Source organism: Dendroctonus ponderosae, unplaced genomic scaffold (assembly GCF_020466585.1).
Source record: "Dendroctonus ponderosae isolate FM_Combo_2020 unplaced genomic scaffold, Dpon_F_20191213v2 Dpon_F_20191213_11, whole genome shotgun sequence".
Lineage (NCBI taxonomy): Eukaryota > Metazoa > Arthropoda > Insecta > Coleoptera > Curculionidae > Dendroctonus > Dendroctonus ponderosae.
The window spans coordinates 2,762,812-2,763,670 of NW_026017213.1; positions in this window are offsets into that span (position 1 = coordinate 2,762,812).

Sequence of the window (859 nt, forward strand, 5' to 3'; positions counted from 1 at the left end):
GACGAAAGAAACAGACACAGCAGACCCACAACAACAAAGCAGAAGGAATGAAAACAGTCGGTTAATTGCAAACATTGACAACATTATTGTATGAAAACTGAACACGCAAAAATAAAATCACAACAGCCAAAAAAGCGAAAGAAGACGTTGCTGGAAGTCTTCAATTCCATGAAGGGAAACGAATGAACGAGGCAGAATAAGAATGAAAAAGGAACGAACACGAAGGAAAATGAAACCGAACAAACGAAAGCGAAAGAAGAGACTGCCCATGACTTAAAGCCCTAAATTGACCATTAAAAGATTAACAAGAAAAAACGCAAATTTACTCAATATCACAAAAACTTGTTTTTTTATTGTTAAAAAATGCACGAGCAACAAGTCAAAAAAGAGCAAACAAAATAATCCTTAAGAAGACCATGAGACAGCAATAAGAACCAAATTATGATTCCAAAAAATCCCAAGAATATTTAAAACAGACGAAAGCAGTAGTAGACACAAGAAACAAAGCAGAAACAATGAGAAAGTGTGTGTATTGAAAAACGGACACGATTCTTCAAAACAGAAGCAGGAAACAGAGAATGAATGAAGACTGAACAAAAAGCAAAAGAGGATACTGCAAAGTCACTCGTTATCATTTATCAAACAAACAGTTTATCGTTTAAAATCTGTAGTCAAAGGAAATGGGAAACTATATTTAAAACGAATGAACGACGCAGAATAAGAATAAAAACTGAACGAACAAGAATGAGAAAACAAACAGAATGCACGCAAAAAATAATCCTTAAGAAGACCATGAGACAGCAATAAGAACCAAATTATGATTCCAAAAAATCCCAAGAATATTTAAAACAGACGAAAG